Here is a 25,186-nt window from a genome sequence, read left to right as displayed (position 1 = left end):
CGCCCAAATCTATCATTCTTCCCGTCTCCTTTGCACACTCAGTTCATTAGAGTTTTGTATAGGCAATATAGGTTTTCCCATTCATTTTCAAACTTTTTTCATTCAATTTCACACATTTTTACTTCAATTTCGTCGCGGAATGTCGAGAGTAGGCCAATCCAACTTTCAAATTCGTCTTTCGTCGTTCATTTTCAAATAAAGTCCATTCAATTAAGTCATTTGGCATACATTTTCGTCATTTACAGTTCAAATTCGTCAGTCTCACTCGCAGCACTCAAAACAGCAGGATCGATTTCGTCTTTTGTCAATCATTTTCGTTAAATTTTCATTCATATTCGTCTCATATATCTACTCGGTGTGATTTTCCAGTCATTCACGTGTTGTTTTTTTCTTTTTTTTTCCTGTAACCGTTCACATTTTACATTCAGGAGTTAACATACACCTAAGTACCCCCCCCCCCCCCCCCACACACACACACACAGAACCACAGATACAGACACACACACAAGCAATCCGAGTACACACTGATACAAACATACATGTACGTATACCGTCTCGCAAACGAAAACACTGACAAACGATTTCTGGGCAAACATGATTAAGGACAAAATTAAGTGTAGAATTATGGTCTGTTTAATGTCAAAGAATGGATAACATAATTATGTTTGCTGCTTTCCAGGATATATACAAAATTTAAACTTTGCTTCATGCATTATGATGCGAAAACCTGAACATTACGAGTTAAAGTTCAAAATGTGATACTGACATACTGTCCTGGTTTGTGACTTTTGACTGTCGTTTATCCTTCAATCATTTCCGTTGGAAGTCTTATTTTTTGTGTATTGTTAAAGCAAATGGTTAGGGAATAATGTTTAACGATACAGTTTACGAGAGAAACTAAAAATATGTTGGCTTAAAGTTGGTTCACCATCAAAATAAAGAATCGACAACATCAGATTAATTTGAATGAAAAATTCATGAAATTGTGTGAACAAAGACGAATTTGATCGTCACATTCTGCGATCCGCCAGCGGGAGGGACGAATTTGAATGAAAATTGACGATTCTGAATGCTATGTCTTCGAAAATGTTCGACGAAAAACGAATAACAATGACAATTGACGAAATTGAAGTTAGGATATGCGTTCCACCTGCTTCTCGGGACGAAATTGAATGATGGATCTTAGAAATTGAATGACAAAAGTGCGAAAATGGGTGGGAAAACCTATATATCATAATGTACATGTATTTTGATAGTCCAGGGAAGTGCTCACCTCCCTGGACAGTCAGTGTCCTCAGTGGGATTGCTACAGTTTATTGTTGTGACAAATCCTCTGAGGCACCAAGGAAAAAGAAAGAAAAAGACCAAAAAATAAATAAATAATAAACCGACAAACTAAAGCTCTTTACATGTTGTCTGTCTCTGGGTTGATTTATGTTATAGTAAACCGAATGTGAAAAGCATCCTGCCTTGGGTGTGGTTCCACACTCAATGCATGATAAAAAGCTGCTTTTTCCCCCCTGTGGTATGAAGTACACTGTATATACGTATACACACTAATGGGCAAAAAGTGCAAGGACGTTTTGATACCGTTATAATGTCAACGTCCTCTGCACGTTTTCAGCCATTGTCTAGTTTGTGTCCTGGTTTGATGAAGCATTGCTGCTGGTATGAATTATTAGTTGCAGAGTTTGTTGTACTAATGGAGTCCTTTCTTTTCCAGCAGCTCTGTGAATAATGTGTGGCATAAAGGTTTTTGTTTTTTTTTAATTTAATTCTATTTTTTATAGAGCCAGGCGCCTTTGAATGTTTTTTACAGACAAAAGAAAAAACATAATAATGGCGCTATATAAATGCAGTTCATCATCATCATCATCATCACCATCATTTTCATCATCAGCATCGTCATCATCATACAATCCCTTTGCAGGCATAGTGTCATTTTAGTATCTATCTCTATATACGGTAGAAGCCTGAGTGAAGGACTAAAAGAGACCAGGACTTACCTGCTCACTCTGGAAGGATTGCAATTTCCACTGGAGTTAATGCATGCACCCCTTGTTACGACCAATAATGTTGTGGCGACGGATAATTTTCCCCCCAAAAAATTGTGGCTTGAATCACTATAGAACCTTAATTTTACATTAATTTGTGCAAACAGAAATGCATATTGCATAAGGATGCATAATGGCAAGAGGATGGGGGGCAAAAGGGGTGGAACCCCATTTTTGTAAACTGAAAGATAGTATTCACCTTCAAGTTATACTTTTAGCTTAAACGTGTATATACTATGTATATGTATATATCTATATATATATATATATATATATATATATATATATATATATATATTTATATATACATATTTAAATATCCATATATATATATATATATATATATATATATATATATATATATATTGTACTAAGTACACAGTTCAGGCCCATAACTATGGGAAGGAGGGGGGGGGGGGGAAGGTGGTTCAGGGGGTTAGAAAGAATCTACCCCCTTACTAGCGGGCATTTACCTTACACCCTGAATATTGATCTTTCTCATTTTCTTGATTGACAGATTCCAAAATATTCCATCAGAAGTTTTCACAAGATCGTTGAATATATAAATTCTACAAATCTGAAAGCTCCCTCGTATAGGTCGGGGTTTCAATTCTATGCTCCTTCTGCACTCTCCTCTTGCTCCGCCGATGCTCTTAGATATCACACAACAAACAGAATTTAGTTTGTACTGTTACATGGGACTGTTTCTTGCAAATTAAAACAAAATTAATACCCAACGTATCATTTTAGTTTTTTATGGAAATTTTTCCAAATATTGTGCACCGGACAGCCGCATTGATTCTTTCGAATATTTCATTGCCCCCTCCCCCCCCCCCCCCATCCACCGGCGGCGACGATCCCTTTCATGATGGGGGGGGGGGGGGGCAAAACTTGGAGTTGGAATATCTGAAATTACCAATAGCCACTGTGATCAACCGTTAGTCGGTTACGGAATGATCCTACAGATTGCACGAAACAATTTCTGACGACAGGGAATTCCAGGGGCCCGTCGCATAAAACTCCAACCGGATATTTTTCCGGTTGAAATCACAAAATTCCGGTTGGAAGCTCCCAACCAGAGTTTTTATGCAACGGATTTTACATTCTTAGGTTAGCAACCTTAAAAAATTCAGGATGGGCAAATCCCAACCTGAATTCTTTAAGGTTGCTAAAAAAGTTTTATGCAACGGGACCCAGCTCCTTACAGTTCTTGGAAAGAACGAATGACGATGCGATTCATGTGGTGCCTGATAGGAATGTGGTTGCGTGGCTCTCGTCAACTGAGTAACCTGTTTGATGCTATTCATAGTCCTGTGCTGAAAAATGAGTAAGGTTATTGTGTATTTTGTACATCATAATTAGCCTGTCATTTTCTCTGCGCTGTTTCAGAGTGGTCCAATCAAGTTCTTGCAGCATTTTGGTGACACTTGAGGTGTTATGGTAGCGATTCAAAGTGAATCTCGCAGCTCTTCCCTGGACCATTTCCACTTTGTGAATGAGGTTTTGGAAGATGGGTCCCAAACTGTGGAAACATACTCTACTGGTCGAACCAACGTTTTGTAAGCTGTGGCTTTAACATCAGAAGATTTTATGCGAAGGTTGCGTCTTAGAAATGCAAGGACGTTATTGGCTTTATTGACATTATTATTGATGTGTTGGGTCCACTTCAAATCAGAAGTGATGGTTACACCCAGGGCACTTCACGGATTCAACAGACTCAAGAGAGGCGTTATTTAGATGATACACGTGTTGCACCTTTCTTCTTTTCCTGGATATTGTCAAAACCTTGCACTTATCTGTGCTCAAAACCATCATCCATTTTTTTCGCCCAGTCACCAATCTTGTTTAGGTCCTCTTGAAGGATTTGCGTATGATGTTGATTGTCAATGGTCATGTAGGAAATTGCATCATCGGCAAAAAGGCGAACCTTTGACGCTATAGACCGTCAGGCAAGTCATTAACGTATCAATAAAACAGAAAGAGGCAAGGCCCAAGAACCGACCCTTGAGGCACACCAGATCCTATACCGCTATTGGAGAAGATTTAATACCATCCAAAACGACCATCTGACTTCTTCCATTGAGAAAGCTTTGAATCCATTTCAGATTTTCCCCCTGATACCGTAGCAGTCCAGTTTACGTAAAAGCCGCTCATGTCCAACCTTGTCAAAAGCTTTTGAGAAATCCATGATTATAACATCCGTTTGACGCCCTTCATCCAAGTTCCTGCAATGAAACCTATTGTTGTTCACATGACATGTTGTTACGGAAGTAATAGTTGCAGGGAAAAGATAATGACAAATTTTCGTCCCCGTGCTTCATAACTTTGATGGCTAAAACGTGTTCCATTAGCTTGCAGCAGATACACGTCAGCGAAATGGGGCTGTAGTTTACAGGAGTAGATCAATTACCTTTCTTGTAGATTGGTACAACATTCAGACATTTGCTTCACGCCAATCATTTAGTATTTCACTCAATTCATATGACAACCGGAATATATTACAAAGAATTGGAGCCAGAATTTTTGCCAGCTGCTTCAAGACTCGTGGGGTTACACCATCCGGTCCTGGGGCTTTATATCTTTAAACCACGAAGCAACTTTTCTACACCCCTTGATGTAAACACAATATCCTCCATTTCTTTGAAGTCTGAGGTTTCCGGTAGTAAGTCATTCGGTATATGGGTGTGTCCTTGGTGAAAACACTTTTGAACTGTTTGTTCAGCACTTCAGATTTTATCGGATCAGTGATCGTAATACTTTTCAGTTCTCTTATTCCTGTATCAGTCCTGTTGTGTTTGATGAAGCCCCAAAATCTCTTCATGCTCTCAAATTCTGTGGTATCTTCATTGATAGAAAAAAGAGATTCCACATAATTCCAATAAGCCCTCCTTAGCTCTTGTTGCAGTGATTTCTTAATTGCTTTTAACTCTTCCTCCACTCGAAAAGGGACTACCCCGTGGTTTTTTCAATTTCATGTTCCGACTTTTTTCGTTCAACCTATCTCTCCTTTTGATCAACCTTTTAATCTTGTTTGTAATCCAAGGTATTTCATTCTTTTTGGATGTCATTTTATGTGGAACAAACTCTGTCATTCCCTTCTCTATTCCGTTCTTGAACATAACCCAAGCCTCATTCACAAACGGACAAACGGACATATACATCAAAAGTTATGAGCCATAACCGAAACGCGCTTAAGTTCATTGACCCCTGCCTGTGACCTTTGACCTTGAGGTGATCTTCATGTTTGGTAAAATGTGTAACTTTTATAACCACTCTCCCTTCCAAGTTTGATTGAAATTGAATCCTCAGTATGTAGAGAGATATTCAAATTAAGCAAGAAAATCTTCTCGATCGACGCAGTTCGTTGGTTATAATATCTGAAAATGCTGTAATTAATTAGTTTCTAGTTTCAACTGATTACCATGTCAAAGGCACGACACTTATAGGCCTGCGACGTGGATCCAGAATAATGATTAAGAAATATGCCCTCTTGTAGTAGGCCTATAATATACTATAAATTATCTTTCCTTCAATGTCAGATCTTAAATGCCATAATATTTCCCATACACGGATTTCGATCTTCTGACTGCAACAAAATGGGTGAATTACCGATGAGTAAAAAGTCTTACCGTCCGCCAAGGGAGGAGGTTGTTTTCGTTACCGTTGGTGCTGTTGGTTTGTTGGTTAGTTTGTTTGTCCGTGTGCAAAATAACTAAAAAAGTGGTTAATGGATTTGGATGAAACTTACAGGAAAGGTAGAGAATGACACAAGTAACAGATGATTAGATTTTGGTAGTGATCCGACAATTTTTGAGAAATTTGTGAAGGAATTCTGATATTTTGGCAGGTTGGGTCAATGAACTTCGGGGAGTTCAAGCTGCGCATTTTTTAGATTTTCATACGCGCATTAAACTGCGCGCTCTAGCTAATTTTCTGCTAGGGCGAAGCGCGCCGCGCAGCTAAGGGTTTATGACGTAACAAAGGCTTCTATATTGGGAAATCGGGCGATATTTCAGCATGTACTGAGTATTGGGTGGAAATCGCTGATATATGGAAGAGCCCAAAGACCTTTTCCCAGTGGTGGAGAGGAGAAAAATCTCTTTGGGAAGAGCAAGATCATCGGTGGAGAGTAGCTGCTTGGCGGAGGTCTGCGCTCTCAGAGTGCTTTTCTAGTTTTTAATGAAATGGGAAAGGATAAAGTGACATGATGCAATCATTTCAATTTTTCATTTTGATATTTTGCGCTTTATTACAAACTCATGTTTCAAATAGGGTCAATGCTGATTGAATGAAAAAAAAAGAAGAAAAAATACTGGAAACGCCACGTATATATAGTATCGTGACCATCAACATACAAACACGAGTTCATGATTGTTGATGAATTTGATCTGCAGCAGGGGTGCAGATGGGGGGAGGGGGTGCAGGGCAGGGTAGGTCAATTCCCCCCCCCCCCCTGCAAATCTAAGGGTGGAACCTTTACACCGTATCCGGACAATTACCCCCAGAGGGCAATTACCCCCCCCCCCCCCCCGGGAGTTTGGGTTAGTGTTAAGATTAGGATCAGGGCCAGGGGAAGAGTCTGTCTCTTCAATTGATTACTCAGTACTCTAGTACTGGGCGAGGGAGCGAAGCGACCGAGCGGTGGTACCACGGTAGGGAAAATTCGCGTTTATAGAGCATTTAAAAGCAAATTTGTAGGAAATAACGTGAAGTGGTCTGAAGGACTATGATTATAGCATATACGGGGGTACATTATCTATATGACGGTGTGAGATCCTCGGCGAGGGAGCGAAGCGACCGAGCGGGGGGAGGGTGTGGTTTACGGTATGGACTTTTTGTAAAAACAGAGTAGAAAAGTCGCGTTTATAGAGCATTTAAAAGCAAATTTCTAGGAAACTAAACATAGTGAAAAAAAAAATAGTGCGAAGGACAGTAATTGCCAGCAGTTGCGCCCGGCGCGTCCCCCCCCCCTTAATTTCCAAAGCGAAAAAAAGTATAGCTACAAACGGCAGTTTTTATACTGTAAAATGTCAAACTTTTCAAGCTCGCTCGCATTTAATCGTTATGCCATTGTAAAAGAGAATGGTACTGCCAGTAATTGCCAGCAGTTGCACCTGGGCCGCCCCCCCTTAATTTACAAAGCGAAAAAAATATATAGCTACAAACGGCAGTTTGGGGACTGTAAAATGTCAAAATTTTCAAGCTCGCTCGCTTTGCTCGCTCGCATTTAATCGTTATGTCATTCTCCTAACGTTGCTGCCTGTAATTGCCAGCAGTTGCGCCCGGTGTGTCTCCCCCTAAATTCCCAAAGCGAAGAACATAGCTACAAACGGCAGTTTTTGAACTGTAGAATGTCAAAATGTTCAAGCTCGCTCGCTTCGCTCGCTCGCATTGAATCATTATGCCATTCTCCTAATGTTGCTGCCAGTAATTGCCAGCAGTTGCGCCCGGTGCGCCCCCCTTAATTTCCAAAGCGAAAGATATAGCTACAAACGGCAGTTTTAGGACTGTAAAATGTCAAAATTTTCAAGCTCTCTCGCATTTTATTGTTATGCAATTAGTTGCTGACAGTAATTTGTCGTTTCACACCGTCATTCCATAATCCATGTAAGGAAAACTTACAATGTTGCTCAATGACTGCGTTGTTGAATGTATCACATTCCGTAATGTATTGTAGTCCCATTAAGTTTGCAGACTGACAGCGCACGCACACACGCACAAGCATACACACCCTCAAAATTACTTTTCCACAAGGTCCCCCCAATGTCTCGACCCACGATACGCCACTGTACATATTATGTACAGTGGCGTACCGTGTGTGTGTGTGTGTGTGTGTGTGTGTGTGTGTGTGTATGTGTATGTGTATATTGAGTAATATAATTATGTATGGTCTATCGTGAGCCCCCTCCAATGTTTGCCCCCCCCCCCCCCAATCCAAAACTGCTTCCGGCGCGCCTGCTGCCAAGGACTATGATCATAACTTATGAAAACTGTTCATTTTACTATACGGGCAGAGCGAGCGAACCACTTTCACTTTGCCATTCATCTGAAATGTATTCATTTAAAGCTTAAACGTGATCGCATTGTTCGAGCAATAAAAATTATTCTTATATTGCTAAAAAGCATAGAAGAAAGGGAAAATGTAAGGTTTACTAAAGTTATGTTTAGATGTTACCATCTATACACTAAATCTACTCATAAGTAAATATTAGTGTATAAATATCATAATGTATATTAATAATGTATTATGATTTTCGCCCTGTTAGGCGCGAAAATTTTGCATTTTCAGGTATGAAATTGACAACTTTTGGACGAGAGAAGTGCCTTAATCGTTCATTTTGATCTTGAAACAATTGATTAATTATTTGTTGCAGGGGGCACTTGTGGGGGGGGCAGGCAAATTTGACAACTTTTGGACGAGAGAAGTGCCTTAATCGTTCATTTTGATCTTGAAACAATTGATTAATTATTTGTTGCAGGGGGCACTTGTGGGGGGGGGCAGGCAAAAACTCGTTTTGCCCCCCCCCCCCCCTCCCCCCTCCCCCGTTTCCTTGACAGTTGCCTGTTTTCAGTAACTTAGGCGTGCGGTACATACACTCCGACTACACAGCGATAGCACTGCACTACTACACAGCAACTGTGCACCTGAGTGTGTCTTCACCATCTCTAGCTAGCTACTCTTGCTCTGTGGGCAAGTCAAGCAGGAGGAGCGATCGCGATCGCGATGAGATGCTCCTGAAACGTACTAGTAGTTGTGTGTGTGGGTACGGTGTACGTGTGATTAGAGCGAGCGCTCGCTGCGCTTTATCAGGCAAAAGCTACATTCGCACGAGTATATCGCGCAATTCGCAAATCGCGGAGTTGAATAGAATGCAGCTGTTTTGGATGCGATGTGGAGGAGAGCCAGAGCATCTCCGCAGTTTTCGTTTCGGACTCGAAGTCGGACGCAAATTTCGTGAAATATACTGATTGTCAACATCCCCTGAATTTATGACGAAATGTAACATTACAAGGATAAAATGACAGAGAAAGCAATAACCCTCTCGTAAATACGCCAGTGGCAAGAAGATCAAGAAATCACTGCATCGGATCAGAGACGTCCGTGGACCGTGAATGAGTTGATCCCCGGCAAGTGTTGAAGTTCGCACAAGCGGAACGTTGTCGTTGAAACGTCGGACAGTGCAGTTGTAAGTTTACCGTGTCAGTAGTTCTTGAACATGTGAATGGAAGCCTTGGAAGGTTGCAGTTGTCCTTGAAATTACGCTTCATTACCCTTTAATATCACGAGGTACAGTAGTTGCTCTCTTCGTATGTGAAGTTATTCTCGATATCCTGAGGCAGTGATCAGTATGTATGCAGTACATTGTACTAATACCTGATACTACTTACTACTAATCTGCTGACGTCTACCGTGGTCTACCGTATATTACCTACTATTATTAGTAAATATTAATAAATGACTGTGGGGTTGTCTATTATTAATTCAATTCAATTCAATTATCAATTCGTGTAAAAACAGTAACAATTCAGTAATGATAAACAGGAGGTGACAACTCAGTAAGCACAGCTTGAAGTGAGGGCACCTTTACATTTTGAAAATGTAGTTGAATCTGATTGAAACATCTAATGTTAAAAAGACATTAATATACATTTACAAGACGAAGTACAGATACACAAGAGACTATTCATCACAAAGCTAAGGATGCAGGAGGAAAACAGATAGGAAGAAGGAAAAAGAGAAAAGAAAAGAGAAGAAAAAATAAAAAAGAATAACATGGGAGAGGTAAGGAGAACCCAAAAATATACAATAGTTAATACTAAAACCAAGGCAACATTGTAGTTTGTACATACATGTACATACATATATGCATTTTAGTGAATCAAGAGAAATTTAGCAGACAACCCCACAGTGAAAAACTGCTAACACACATGAACACGTGTTAACAGGAACATAATCAGTCTAACATATTAACAGTGTTCAAGTACTGCAGTGAAAATGTTAACTTATCTCGAATACCTAACCTATACTGTAAAAGTGGATATCTTCGCGCGACTAATTTTTCGCGCTCGGCTGGATAAGGAGAGTATCGCATTTCCGCGGTATCAAGACATCAACTACCAAGTACAGGAACATATGGCAAGCAGAAATATTCACATGCTTTTATTTTCGCGCTAGTTTCTGTTTGCGCGAAATGCGCGAAAATTTCAACACCACAAAAATTTCCACTTTTACAGTAACTTTACAGAATTACCAAAGCCTGTCAAAAAGGAACTGTAGGTAATATAGGCCTAATCATTTTGTAATGCAAGTATGCATATTGAGTTTAACAGTTAGATCTACTTCTCTGTTGATTCATGTCGGGATTCAACATCACTTTTATTTGACCAAATATGTGCCAGGATAGTCTGAAGACCATTATGATTTTTCAGCTACATTATTAAATGTATCTTTCTTCAGAATAGACTCGTCTACTGGATATCGATATGTTCACACACAAAAAAAATGAAGAATAAACCCAAGATTCTGCCAGTGACATCATCTGTTCATATCAGTCATTGTAAAAAGATTTAATTACCCCCGCCAAGGGAGGAGGTCCAATGTTTTCATTACTACTGGTTTGTTTGTTTATCAGTGTGCAAAATAACTAAAAAGTTGTAAACAGATTTGGGTGCGAAACTCACAGGAAAAGTTGAGAATGACACAAGGAACAGATGATTAAATTTAGGTAGTGATCCGTGAATTTTCATGGATTTTATGAAGGATTTAAATGATATTTTGGCAGGTAGGCTGGGTCAATGAACTTGGGAGATCAAGCAGTGCATTTTTTAGGTTTGCATGTATGTGCACTACAGTGCATGCTCTAGTTTCTGCTGGGGCGAGGCGCGCCGCACAGCTGAAAGTTGATGACATAACAAAAGGCTTCTAATTGGGAAACGGGCGACTTTCAGCATGCATACGTATGGGTGGAAATCACTGTTCTCATTTTGGGAACAAGATCAGTGGTGGGAAGGAGCTGCTTAGCAGTGGTCTGCACTCTCAGAGTGCTCCTCTACTACTTGTAACATGTTTAGCAGAAGACATTGAGTTTCATGCTGCAAAAAAGAGTGTTGGCTCCAATTCGCGAAAGTTTCATATCGCGAATGTTTCTTGTTTACAGTAGTCAGATTGTCTTCGGAGACTCAATAAGAATAGATGCCTGGTCTAGTAAGTAGAAGGTGCTTTCCAATATCACTTGTTAATCATATGGATAGTATTTTATGTTAGCAATGATTTGCAAATGATGCCATTGGAGAATCGTGGGTTGGATTTGTGTGTGTGTGTATGTGTGTATCAAAGTACTTTGAAGAAAAAATATGATTATGAAATATGTATTGCACATGATGGCCACATTTATGATTGGGGTAATGAAACAGCACAAGTCAACATACATTACACTGTGTACATAGTTCCTTGATTTATGACAGTCCAGTGATTTCACTATCAGTGTTGATTGCAACTGTCATCTAATTGTAAATATTAGGCATCTTCTAGTAAACATAAAGACAGGAGCCTGAAACTTTTCTGTTAAATCCAGAAAGTCAGAATGGGTAGTTTGACTCACAAGCAATCAAGAGAAGGTCCCCAATTTTTTCTTCTTGATATTAATCAAATTGTTATTTGACCAAGTGTACAGTGATTATAGTGAGTTGTCCTATAAATATGCAAACACTGGATCTAAAACATCTGGCAAAATGCTAAGCATCTATACAGCGACAGGGCAGTTTATAGGCCTCAGTCAAAACATCAGTAAAGTCTACAACATGAAAATTGGGCCACAAAGAACTCCATCCAGTAGTTGTATCGACTAAAATTTAGGAGATTTTATTGAATTTACTCTGAAAGGCCAAATGGCAACAACAGCAACAATTTTAGTTTCTTGTCCAAATAAAAAAGAAGAAGAGAGGATTAGGGCACTGTTTTGTTTTTGTTTTTTGTTTTGTTTTATTTTTGTTTTTTGCCTTTTCCCAACACTGTGGATTTTTGATAATGCCTGATCCAGGGCACAATACTATTCAGCTAGTCAATTTTCCATAACTTTTTAAGAGCAGTACAGTACGTACAACATGTAGGCTGTGCATGTGCGAGCTTCAATGAAGGCCCTGGAAAAAGCAAAAATCAATCGAAATTTGTCTTTTTGTTGTTTACAAAAAAAATAAAGAATTTGATGCAACAACAAAGAAAGGTAATGGACAAGAAACTATTTATTTCTTTTTTTTTTCGTTTGTTTTTATGCTTAAGTGGGTCTTCATGAAATTCCTCTCCTGGGTATACTTGTAGCTTCTAACAAAACACTATTTGCCAAAAACAACCACAACCACAACAACAACAATGATAATAAAAACAACAACAATGATGATATATAATAATAATAATTATAATAATAATAATGATAATGATAATAATTACATGAAATATGAAACTACTAATTGATAGAGACTAGTCAAACATTAGTATTTCATCAGTTACTAACTTACAAAACATTCTGCTTTAAAGATAATATAAAGTTTTGGTACCTCAAAAGTTTCCCTGAGTTTCCTTGTCTTAGTTTGTGTTTCAGGTTAAAGTACCTTTCATATAACTAACACTGTGAGACTTACTCGCCCCAAAGTGCTCTCATGTCTTAGTAATCATGCAATAATGGTTTCGTACAATACGTGCATATTGATTGTCCCGGTACCGTGTCGAGTCAAACTAACGGCTTGTTCGAATTTTTCAGAGCCCGCTCTGCTCTGGTACGAAACCATTATTGCATGATTACTAAGACATGAGAGCACTTTGGGGCGAGTAATTCTCACAGTGTTAGTTATATGAAAGGTACTTTAACCTGAAACACAAACTAAGACAAGGAAACTCAGGGAAACTTTTGAGGTACCAAAACTTTATATTATCTTTAAGTAAGGGATGTTTTACTTACTACTACAATGTAGTATACAGGCCGTAATTCACAAGGAAATTGAGGTCTACTGAACCCTGTGTTGAGTCAACTACATATAAACAGAAAATATTGAGGGCATAATGAAGTAGGGGCAGATCCAGGAATTCCATAAAGAGGGGGCGTCTTTACAAAATCCACGCGCCCCCTTTTTTTTCTTTTGTTTTGGCAAAAAATAAAGGGGGGCGTGTGCCCGGCGCGATCCCCACTGGATCTGCCACTATGAAGAGGGAATTATCAACAATAATCAGGTTTATAGCCAGTTACACCCATGAGGTGGTGGATATCCACATACTGTATCCATGGCAACGATTGTCTCCTGTTGAGTGCTGAGTGCTTCACACCGCTTTGATAAATATGTTAGAAACTCAGAGCCTGCAAAGTGGAAAGGAGAGTGAAGCAGCATGGTTCACACTTCCATTTTTTAATGAGCATTTTACAGAGCCACCAATGTGTGTGTGTTTTTCTTTTTCACCATGTTTGGTGTTTTTTCTTCATCATTCCTAAAAGAAAATATGTGGATTTGAAGTGGAAAGAGTACTGTAAAAGTGGATATTTTCGCGCGACTGATTTTTTTTTGCTCTTGGCAGTGTAAGAAAAGTTTCGTATGTTTTTAATTTTGCGAAATCAAGACATCAACTACTGGAACATATGGCAAGCAAACATATTTGTGTGCTTTTATATGATGCATCATGCGATACCCCGGGCTACCGTAGTACCCCGGGGTACCACGTTGTGTAGTGCCACCTCACGCAGAGACTCCAACTCTCCCGCTTTCGACGGGAGATCTCCTGCCGAAAGCCAATTTTTGCAGAATCTCCCGTTCTCCAGCTTGAGATTTAATTTCTCCTGCTTGAAATGATTTTTTACTTAATTTCATTGCATGATGAAAAATAAGCCTTAGATAGCGTGAGAGAGCATCTAGAGCCCTAGACCGCAAGGAACTCCGCGCTCGCGCACATCAAGTTGGAGTCTCCCGTTTGCCAGGGGTTTCAGGCGGGAGAATCTCCAGATCAGAAGGTGCTTGGGGTTGGAGTCTCTGCCTCACGTTCACTCGAGGACAGCTGCAGAGGAATGCATGCACTGTGTGTGCGTCTACAGTCATTCCCATGCCACTGCATGTGATTTGTATGCATGCGTGGTATGCTGTGCTAGCAATATAGCGTGTGCTTCAGTGCAGTGCAGTGCAGTGGCTAGCGGGTGCTAGCTCCAGCACCAAAATAATTTTCCACTCTTTGGCACCCAGGGTACAACCTTTAAAAAAAAAATAATTCAACAAAATGGCTGATTTTTATTTGGTACTCCGGGATACCATTTATGTCATCATATAGCTTCTGGTTTTGCGAAATGTGTGAAAATTTCCACTTTTACAGTATATTTCTCTCATTGATGGTAGTGCCTACTATTTTCACATTTCAAAAAATACTTTTATAAATGGTTAGTTGTACCATTAAATTATTTTTAAAAATGCGGATCAGATTGTGCATGTGTGTGTGTGTGTGACAATAGTAATTATTGACAGGTGCTCCTCAGTAGGAAATTCAGCAATACTGATGTACAGACATTTGATAGGCTACTGTATACGCTATATATTTCGCGGGGGCTTTATTTTCGCGAATTTCGCGAGTCGGGAGCTATTCGCGAAATTAACAACACGCGAAAATATTACCTTCCAAAATGAATCCCTTGCCTTGATGATACGAACATTTCAGTACTAGTATACCATGTCACGGCTTACCGAACAGACCATACTGGCTAAGCTTGTTTACGTACAATGTAGGCCTACATATAGCACGTCCACGTCTACTTACGAATACTGTAGAGAGCCAATCCATTATCGCAAGGGGACCACTTGTCAGAAATCTAGCGCGATGGACTTAACCACTTCAAAAATGTTGAATTCTAACTTACTAGTTCGCAGAGTTTGGTAAGTTTTTTTCATGCAGTGTATAACTAGTATCATTCTTATTTGCTAGTACATCTGTAAGTTGAAAATTCACACTTTCTTTGCCACTTCATATTTTCTCTAGCCCCCCAATCGCGAATTTAACCACTCGCGAAAATGTGTGACAGCGGCAATTCGCGAAAATTTATGTACGCGAAAATTACAGCGTATACAGTATATGGGAGGCCCTGGCCAATGTGTACAATACTGTGCTCATTTCTACAGATCAAACCTCTTGGTGATGTTATATTTTCATGTTGCTAATGATAAATGCTCCATATCACAGAATGCCATTTCACTCATTGAATGTTCACTTTGAGCAGATGATTTATGAAATTAATCTACAAAAATGACCTAAGCCTATGAAATTGAATGTTTTGATCAGACCAAGGTGATCCACTTTTTTTTGTTCGTGGGCTGCAGTTGTGGATATCTCCAGACATCTACGTACATTATATCCCTCAGTATGTTTGATACTTTTGTAAGTGTGTCAGTGCAAAAGTGTGTAATGCTACAAAGTGTAGTACATTCCAATTCATGGCAAGATTGTTCATATCCTTCATGTCACACGTGACTGTACTTAATATGTACAGTAGCTCTTCACTATCTGTTACATCGAAAACCTGTCCTTTAGGGGCTTTACACTAAATGTTTATTGAATGCTCCTTTCTTCTTGAAATAATAGGCCCAATGGAAACAGTCTGTGAGTCTTTTGAGACGTCATGCCCATGTTGAATATTGAAAACCGAGTAATATGGTTCTATTGTGAAATCATGTGAAGTTCTGGAGGAACCCCAAATTCTGGCAAGGGTTACAGTTGCTGAGTAGAGGGCACTTCCCTTGGGAGTTTCCACTCCACCACTTTTCTTTCCCTCCTCCACCATCCCCCCCCCCCCCCCCCCCCACCCACATCAAGCATAGAGGGAGTGCCTGGGATCCAGGTGTTATGATTTAATGCATTTCATTATGTACAGAATTATTGCCTACAATGTGGCGATTTTGACCTCTGGTCTGCAGCAATGAGATGTGAGCACTGAAGAGTAGATAAAGCATCCCCCTCTCCCTCCCAAAGAAAGTATTATGAAAAGGTTAGAATTTTATCTAGACAGAATATAAAGTCATGCCACTCTTCCTACTTGTGTTTGTTTGTGTGTGTGTGTGTGTGTGTGTGTGTGTGTGTATGTGAGTGTGTGTATGTGTGTGTATAACTGCATGTGTGTGATTAAACAAACTACGTACAATGAAGCCATATGCTGCAGTTCTATGCCTGTTGACACAATGAGGAATAGTACCTGGTGAGTGCTAGGTCTTTAAAAGAGATGGATTCTTGTCAATCTCCTTGTTTTCTTTATTTACGTCTCATCAGTCCTTTACAAACCCCACTTCCATTTGATACCTATTGATCTTTGTTTGTGCCTTTTTTCTGTGTTCCATCACTACACTGAAGCCCAGGCTCAAAAATACCGTCTTGTTCAAGAAGAAATTCAAGCAGTTGCTTTGGCCTTTATGAGAAAAAAAAAATATGTAGGGCCTACAGACTGTATGAGTGCTGTAAGTTCTTGTTTACATCGTGATATAATGTCAAGGTCCAGTCTGTCAAAATATGTTGTATAGATCTGAAACATTCTATTCACATGGCCATGATCCAAGCAATTTCCAAGTTTCATTTGTCCTCACTGCCAGTGATTTATAGATTTCTTTTTTTTTTTTTATTGTCAGAAGCAAAGTTCTTCTTTTAGTTTGCATCAGTGTCTGTGTGTTTTGTGCTTTCTACTATTCAATACCAATATCCTGAAAATTTTGCACTTTATAATATCTTTTTTAGACTGTACAGGCAGTCATTTTCTTCTTACATTTAATAGTCAGATTCATAATAACAATTAAAGAAGTGTGTGCTATTTTTCTCTGTGACTTTGATAGGCAATACTGCGCTGCCATCATTGAAGCCAAGGTCATGTGAAGGTTTTATAATAAATATAGTTCTATAAATGTACAGGTCTTGTAAGTGAAATGCAAATTATCTTATATCCTTTTTTTCTGTTGCTATAGTTCCAAAGTTGTTTTTGTTTGTTTTGTTTTGTTACCCAAAGCAGACTTTTCTTTTATGGGAAAAACTTCCTCGAAAAGGGAAGGCTCATTATTTCACTTACTGAAATGACATGGAAGAGTAATGATAAAATAATATTGGACCCAAAAATAACCTTTTGAATGTCAAGGCCTACTGTACAATGTAATGTCATACAGGGTAGCCATCTGTGTCAAAGGGTGCCTCTGGTGTTCTTTATACACAGAAGCATACTCTCTGATATATAGTATGTACATGTACATCACAGAGAGTTCAGCACGACTTGCTGACTACCCACTTATGGCTGATACCCTTGTGAAGGTCTGTGGATGTCAGATTCATCAAGGTTTGTGACGCACGAAGCCAATTAAACTTTAATTCTCTAAAACAGAATCTTTTGAATTATTTTCCAGATACGTACAAATCTGTGTGTACTTTAGCAATAATGTATGGCTATTCTAGTGTACAGGTTGCTACATTGTACATTGTACATGTATATAATGTATATTTTTACAATCAGTATTTGATTGTTACACAAACAGAGTAAGTCAGACCTTGAAGCGCTAATGAGGCTTAGGCAATATTTTATTTATTTATTCATTTTTTGTGACGGTGTGTGTGGGAGGGGGACGGATGTGGGTGTGCTCTGTGCTTAGTACGGGTCAATGTGAGGCAGTGACACAGTTACTCAGGTTGCAGCCCTCATTTTCATGTGGATGCAAATTATTATGCTATGGGGGATATGTTCCTGGCATATTGGGATTATTATCATTTTGAGAATTATGACATCACTCAGTGTGTGGTCTTAATCTCAGATATGACGTGATATGCTCTGTACCTGTACATTTTATTGAGAGGGACTGGGAGATGTACTTACTGTACAAAATCCAAGAAAACGAGAGGTATGTACATGTACGTACATGTAGTAAAAGTATGCATGTATACTACATAGCACCACAATTACCGGTACATCAATTTAGTTTGAGATTAGATTGATTCATTGGTACATTGAATGTCAAGAAATGTAATGAAAATGAGGTTCGTTGGGTGCAAGATTATCTACTGGAGATGTAAACATAATCCTTACATGGTTGTCATTTCTGGACTCTTCAGACTCCTGTCTTGCTGCATAGTCTTAGCACCAGGCACATACCGAACAAAGTCACACGATCTTGTCTCTCAGAAGCATTGATTCAGTGTATGAACGCTACTAGGGCAAGTAATCAGGAGATTTTCTGCCTTATCATTCAAAACACACATCACAGCAACAGTGCATGAATACAAGGGCAAAGGTCATCCTTTTGGCAGATTTCCCACATGCACAGTGTGGTCAACGAATTATCACGATCAGCAGATAGGGGGCATTTATGTTTGTCTGAACAGGGGCAAAATTTCTAGGTACCGTGTTTAGATTGTTCTACATCCCGCTATTTTGTTTACAGACTGTGTAAATAGCACTAATCTTGTCACTTCTGATGTACATTTATATACATACATTGTACGGGTTATCGATACGTGTACACAGATCTTTCATCCCAAAGTGATTGTTGTTGATATTGAGGTGCTGTGACTGCTGCAAACTAGCAGCCTTTGATTCATGTTGCTACTCTGTCATCCAAACCAGATGGACAGAGTGTAGTTGTGATGGGTTTCAATACTATAGTCTGAAAGTGCATCAGCTCACTGGGAGCAGATGAATCACTTTGTCACTAGGAAGGGTACTGTGTGAACTACCATGATGCATTGTTGAGGAATTGTTGTGACTCTGGATTAAAAAGGGAATTCCATCCTTGTGTTATGCTGCTTTGTAGGAAAACTGAAATATCAAAGAAGTCATTCAGCAGAGATTTGGGCTGGGTTGAGTATGACAGGACTTCTGTCGAAAGGTGTTTTAAATTAGAATGCCAGCAGTTGGTGTAAAATTCCAAACCTGAGCGATTAACAACTCTTAGTAGTACTCATGTCCGTCTGTCTATTTTTAAAGTCTTAGCTGGAGAACCGTGGGAATGAGCTGCTGTTGTTGTTGATTTATTACTACTTTGCACTCTAGTAAAGAGAGTTATAAGAGATGAAGTAATAATATCACCTCAGTTGTAAATTACAATGTATGTTTGAATGGTTAATCACTCTGGCAAGGATTTGTGTGTATACATCTTGTAGTATCAAAAATATTAAGCAAAATTCATAATGTCTGCTGATATGCATTTCTAATTCTTGGTGTTGTCTACACTGCAGAGGGTATTCTTTAAAGAGTAGATTTTGACACAATGTAATACGATTGTGCAATATATGCACAAATTACACTGTACTGTTTATACACCATTTCAAGAGCACTTCCAGAACACTGATGACCGTTCATGCAGTGTGAATTTTCAGGAGTGCTCCTTGAGTGCTTTAGATACTCTGTTTGAATTGGGCAATGGTCTATTCAGGGCCCAGTTTGAACAATAGCTTTTATGCCATTTGATCGTGAGAGCATTCGTAGGAGGATATCACATGGCCATAGTCAGATCATACTCAAAGCATTGCTACACTTGATGTATAGCCAGTGTTTCAGTGTAAGAGCACATACAGTAGATCTATAGCAAAGAGTGATCATCATCACCGAAACATCATTTGCCGAGACTACATTGTACAGTCAAGCAAGAACTCTCTATGTAGATCGTGTGAATTGTGGGCATGTGGCTGAGCATGATTCATTCATTCCTGCCATGTTCATGTCAGCTCACAGGTTACACCGAGTATAAACAGTCGAATGCCACAGCCTGTAACACAAAGCCACACAGATCATGAGAAGGAACTGACAGTGAGTTATAAATGGTGCATACTATAACTTCATCTTTATTCCACCCAGTTTTTAGCTCATAACCGGGGGGCCAAAAGCTAAAAACAGAGGTCGAGTTGCACTCTCTCTACAAACTAAGTAGACCATGCTTATTTTCAAGTTTTTATTGTAACAAACAACATTCCACTGGTCTACCTCAAAAAATTTGTTGCGAAAGCCTCCAAATCCAAGATGGCGTCCAAGATGGCCGCCATATTTACTGAATTTGTTATTCAAATGATAGAATTTGATAGAAACATCAAATTTCAACAAATGTGATGTCATATGAAAGAGAATAAAATTGTCTACAAGTTGATACCATTTTTGTGGGTTATTGTGATAACTGGATTGAGATTTTAAGGAAAAAACACTCATTTTTTGATATTTTTCTGAAAAAAGGAAAATCATGAAAATGCTTGATTCAGCATAAATCAAAGAAAGACTGAAGGATTATCTTGAAATGTTTCAAGAATTTTGTTTGACATATAATTAATATTTGGAGAAAATTAGGGGTCAGTTCCATTTTTGTTTCAGGAGTTATAATGTCTCAAACTTGAAAACTCACTACGTAAAAATGGCCACTTTAGTTGTGACCAAGACCTTGTTGGTCGTAAAAAAGTCTGCGCGCGCCAAGACTACTACACGCACCACTGGCACTGTGGCGCTGGTAGCTGGTAGCAGCGCCAGTAGTGCGTGTAGTAGTCTTGGCAAATGCAGACTTTTTCTTTGACAAACAAGGGTTTGTGCCTGCAAACTAACTTTTCATACTAAGTGGTAGCTCAGGTGATACTGATCGCTATTATTTCATAGCAGATTGTTCTGAAGCAGATGAGATGAAGCAAGCAAAATTTCAAATAGAGGTAATAGCTTGAAACTTGGCACCAATCTTGTTATATAGTTTAAGACACAATTTAGATCAACCGCTCAAAAAAAAAAATCAAGATGACAGCCATCAAAGTTGACATAGTGTATTGCGCCAAATTAAATGTATTATTTCGATTTTGATACAATTTTGTCTGTTGTGATATCTTAAACCGTCTTAGGTTCTTATGGACATATTTTTAAAACCAGCGATATTCTACTCTCCGAAAAAGAAAAAACAAATCGAGTGGAAGTTTTTACTTTTGATGTGAGGAGTGAATAACAGAAAACGGTGAATTTAGAGTGAAATTGGAGTGACTTTTGGGTGAAAATGTTCATTTTCACTCATTTTAGAGTGACCGTAGGCAGGGCTCCACACTAACTTTTATTTTTGGTGGCCCAAAGGCAAATATCCGACCTTTTTTGGTGGCCCGATCAGGCCACCAAATTCTTCATTTCTGACATTTGGGTGGCCCGACGTGCGTTTTTGGTGGCCCCGGGCCACCGGACCAACGTTAGTGTCGAGCCCTGCCTTTGAATAGGGATCACTCGTCACTCTTCGAGTGATCCCCGAGGTCACTCTAAAATAAATGAAAATGAACATTTTCACTCTCGAGTGATCCTGACATCTAATATGGGAAAGCATCTACCAATGGCATATGTTCAGATCAATTGTGACACTATAACCCACATGAAATCAGCCCAAAAACAATGTAAGAAAAATCTGATAACAGTAAATACAGTTTCAGCATGCTTATTTGTAAATGTGAATATACAGCACAAATAATCAATTTGGAAAATTTTATTCGAACAATATACTGAAAAGTAATTTCGCACAACACATTTAAAAGCAAAGTTGAGAAATTGCCGCCAGGTCGGATTTTTTCTTTGTGTGTGTGTGTGTGGGGGGGGGGGGGGTTCGGATCAGAATGGCTTTCAAGGACATCTACGGATCAGACATTATTACACATATACCATCATCATTCACGTTTCTATAACAGCAGAGTAACATACAAGTAAAAAAGCATATAGTATCTTTGATACAGAAGTATTTCTTTTTTTATCAAAGATTGGGCCTTACCCAAACACTGGAATGAGCTCCACACCCCCCCCCCCCCCCCCAAAAAAAAGACTCTCAATATGGTTTACACTGGTACAATATCGTTCGGATGCATAGAAACATGTAATAGACAGAAAGATAAGAAGATTAAAAATATATATCAAATTATAAGTTATAAATTCAGATTTAACTTTGACGCAACACACTTAAGGTATTGTTTGCCATTGGGAGATATCACATTCGATTTATGTGCAGGTTAGTTGTATTACAAAACATTCTACCATGTAAAAAAATCATAATAAACCCTAAAACATACGGAGATATCACCATTTCTTTTCAAGAAACCATAACCATGATAACTGTTAACAATTTAGTATTTGAATTTGAATTTGAATTTGAATTATTAATAAAAAAAAACATTCTTATCAGATCTATTTAGTACATCTAACAATATTTAGCATTAAATACAGTGTATACTGATTTAAGTTTGTACATTAGTTCTATCCCTAACTCACAGTTTAGAACTAGCTTGAGGAATTAAGTAAAGCTGGGTTTTTGTTTTACGTGCACTAATGGGAAATAATGCCTTGAACGACAACCTCGATTAATTACCGCCATCTTGAATTTTGTGTGGATACTGTTTTTATCGCTTATTATTACACATTGGAAAAATTTCTGCCAAATTCCAAGCTCCTATCTCTTTTTGGAAAATACTTTCTGTTCAATCTTATCTGCCTCAGAACAATCTGCTATAATGCTACAGTAATAGCGACCAGCGTCACCTACCACTTGGCATGAAAAGTTAGTTTGCATGCAGGTACTTGCAAGTCACTACACCATTACAGTATTACATGTGACCATGTAAACACATTGTATGCAAAATTTATAATGCATGAATATATTTTTCAAGTCTTAGATGTTAACTTGTCAACAGTGTATGATATTGCCTGTAATTCCAGAAATATGAATTATGTCTCAATCTCAGTAAATCTCAATCTCAATCGCAGGTTTCAAAATAATTCTTCAGTTCTTCTTTGATAAATACTAAATCATGCATTTTTACATTTCTTCCTTTTTTCAAAAAATATAAAAAGATGGATTTCCACCCCCCCCCAAAAAAAGAGAAGCAAACACCCCCCCCCCATTTATCACAATACACAGCTGAAGTATCAACTCTTAGGAAGTTTTGCTCTCCTTCATATGACATCAAATTTGTTGCAATCCAATGTCTCTATCAAATTTTATGTTTGAAATGTTAAATTCGATAAAAATGGCGGCCATATTGGACCGCATCTGTACTTTGGAGGTTTTTGCAACAAGTCTACTGAGGTGTACTTACGGAACATTGCTTAGTATGCTTAATATTATGTATGGTCTTGTTTATAGAGAGAGTGGAACTCGAAAAGTAAGCACGATCTTGGATTTGACCCTCTGTGACGTCTTTGGGAATAGATGCGTGCAAATACATATTATGTAAAATGGGATTTCAAGTTTGAGACATTATAACTCCTGAACCAAATACAATACTGACCTCCAAATATTGATTATAATATGGGAAAGATTTTAATTTCTGCATGGTTTTCATAAACATTTTTAATTTAATTTTTTGTAACTTTTTAAAGAAATATTCATGGTGCATTCTGAAAAATGTCTCCATAAAAACCTAAGATGCTTTGAAATAGCATTAAAATGTTCAGAATATATAAAAACCATATAAATAGACACCAAAACAGACACAATTGTATAAAAATCGAAATGATACATTTACTTTGGCGCAATACACTATGTCAGCTTTGATGGCCTGCAATCTTGAATTTTTTGAGTGATTGGTCCAAATTTTGTTTTAAACTTTCTATAGCAAGGTTATTTCAAGCTTCTACCTCTATTTGAAAGATATTTTTTTGCTTCATCTCATCTGCTTCAGAACAATCTACTTTGAAATGATAGCAATCAGCGTCGCCTGAGCTACCACTTAGTATGAAAAGTTAGTTTGCAGGCACAAACCTTGTTTGTCAAAGAAAAAGTCTGCGTTTGCCAAGACTACTACACGCACCACTGGCACTGCTACCAGCGCCAGTGCCAGTGGTGCGTGTAGTAGTCTTGGCGCGCTCAGGCTTTTTTTACGACCAACAAAGTCTTGTCACAACTAAAGTGGCCATTTTTACATAGTGAGTTTTCAAGTTTGAGACATTATAACTCCTGAACCGAAAACGGTACTGACCCCTTATTTTCTCCAAATATTGATTATATGTCAAACAAAATTCTTGAGATGTTTCAAGATAATCCTTCAGTCGTTCTTTGATTTATGATGAATCAAGCATTTTCATGATTTTCCTTTTTTCAGAAAAATATCAAAAAATGAGTGTTTTTTCCTTAAAATCTCAATCCACTTATCACAATAACCCACAAAAATTGTATCAACTTGTAGACAATTTTATTCTCTTTCATATGACATCAAATTTGTTGAAATTTGATGTTTCAATCAAATTCTATCTTTCAAATAACAAATTCAGTAAATATGGCGGCCATCTTGGACGCCATCTTGGATTTGGAGGCTTTCGCAACAAATTTTTTGAGGTAGACCAGTGGAATGTTGTTTGTTACAATAAAAACTTGAAAATAAGCATGGTCTACTTAGTTTGTAGAGAGAGTGCAACTCACTCGTTAAGTAAGCGACTTTTTGGGGTTTGGCCCTCCGGTTATCACCTGAGCCGAAGGCTCAAGTGAGCTATTGCGATCCCTCTTTGTCCAGCGTGCGTCATCCGTTGTCCGTCGTGCGTCGTCCGTAGTGGTAAACTTTTACATTTTCACCTTCTTCTTGAGAACCCCGTGACTGATTTTCACCAAACTTGGCAGGTAGCATCCCTAGGGGGATATGATCTCAATTTGTTCAAGTGGGCACCATACTCCACCTGGGGGGCCCCCAGAGGGGCCCAAACCCCCCAAAATTAAGGAATCTTAAAAAATCTTCTTCTCTAGAGCCAGAAGTGATAGAGCTTAGTTAATACTATGAATTAATACATTGATGACTGCAGTTTCAGATTTGTTCATGGCGGAATCAGGGGTGCCCCCCTTGGGACCCAGGGGAGGGGGTGGGGAGGGGTCCTAATGGGGCCCAAATTGTACATTTTCGTCTTTTTCTTGAAAATGTCATTATGAATTTTCACCAAAGTTGGCAGGTAGCATCCCTAGGGGGAAAGAATCTCATTCCCATCAAATGGGCACCATGCTCCACCTGGGGGCCCCAGGGGGCCTAAACTTGGACCGAAATTGTAAATTTTCATCTTTTTCTTGAAAACCCTATCACCAATTTTCACCAAACTTGGCAGGTACAAATTGTAGCATCCCTAGGGGGATAGAATCTCAATTCCGTCAAATGGGCACCATGCCCCACCTGGGGGCCC

The 25,186-nt window shown here is 38.8% G+C and overlaps 1 protein-coding gene across 1 annotated transcript in view; it reads left to right on the top strand.

Moving 5' to 3' along the window:
* Positions 1 to 8,935: 8,935 nt before the first annotated feature.
* Positions 8,936 to 25,186, top strand: part of LOC139715825 (paladin-like) — a 61,470-nt gene continuing 45,219 nt past the window's right edge. Inside the window, exon 1 of the mRNA XM_071627363.1 lies at positions 8,936 to 9,241. The gene's annotated coding sequence lies outside the window, so the exon portion shown is untranslated. The remainder of the gene's footprint in view (positions 9,242 to 25,186) is intronic.

This window comes from Diadema antillarum, unplaced genomic scaffold (genome assembly GCF_040938485.1).
Source record: "Diadema antillarum isolate AM-2024a unplaced genomic scaffold, OU_Dant_1.0 scf00000055, whole genome shotgun sequence".
NCBI lineage: Eukaryota > Metazoa > Echinodermata > Echinoidea > Diadematoida > Diadematidae > Diadema > Diadema antillarum.
This window is presented reverse-complemented; position numbering and strand designations above follow the sequence as displayed.